We start from the raw sequence: 365 nt of genomic DNA on the forward strand, positions 1-365 counted from the left end.
TGTTACATTGTTTGTTTCCCCCATCCTATTTAATTTTGTATGTTATAATATTTATGTATCGTACAATTCTCTAAAGTACTTGTCATATATGTTGAACAATCACTATGTCTAATTTAACAGTAAATTTTAAATAAGGGTATAAATATTAAGGCAGAACCACAAATAGAAGTTACGTATTTGTTAAAATTTAATAATTTTGATTGACACTCTATATTTATAGTACCCCATGGTAGGATAATTATATTACTTAGTCAATATTAACTTCTAATTACCTTATTTAACTTAATTTCAATTAATTATAATTCATAGCCTCCGTTTGCCTATTAATGTTTCATAATTACAACTCATAGCTCTATCATGTATTT

This window comes from Capsicum annuum, chromosome 5 (assembly GCF_002878395.1).
Source record: "Capsicum annuum cultivar UCD-10X-F1 chromosome 5, UCD10Xv1.1, whole genome shotgun sequence".
Lineage (NCBI taxonomy): Eukaryota > Viridiplantae > Streptophyta > Magnoliopsida > Solanales > Solanaceae > Capsicum > Capsicum annuum.